Source organism: Gavialis gangeticus, unplaced genomic scaffold, assembly GCF_001723915.1.
Source record: "Gavialis gangeticus isolate Ggan-Ray unplaced genomic scaffold, GavGan_comp1, whole genome shotgun sequence".
Classification (NCBI taxonomy): Eukaryota; Metazoa; Chordata; order Crocodylia; family Gavialidae; genus Gavialis; species Gavialis gangeticus.
The window spans coordinates 30,805,759-30,806,241 of NW_017728994.1; positions in this window are offsets into that span (position 1 = coordinate 30,805,759).

A 483-nucleotide genomic window follows, 5' to 3' on the forward strand; every position below is an offset into this window, starting at 1 on the left:
GGGGGGGGGGGTGATCCCTGCTGCCCCATGCTGCGTGGGGGGCTCTGCATGAGCCACATGACTCCCCCCCTCTCCCCCCATTCCCCCAGTCCTCCCATGGGTGCCCTGCTTGGGTCAGCTCCGGCCCTTTAAATAAAAAAAAAAAAGGGAAAAGCCCCAGACTCCTGCTGGTGGGGACAATCTCCACTGTGCTGCAGCTTTGCATTTTGACCAGTTTTCACTGGGCAGCCAGGTCAGAGATCCACCATGAGCTTGGCTGAAATTGGAATACCACCTAGCTCTGGCAGAGCAGAAGATGGCACCAGCATTGAGGACCAGCACACTGGTATACTTGAACTGCAGCACAAGTATATTGTGGGGTGGGTACTGTGTTCACGAAGTTGGAGCTATAGTAGAGTAACAGTAGGTTGTGTAGCACTTGGCACAGTGAAAAGCTGGTTTTGTATTGGGTGCTGTAATAAATGCATCTTGGACAGTTTAACT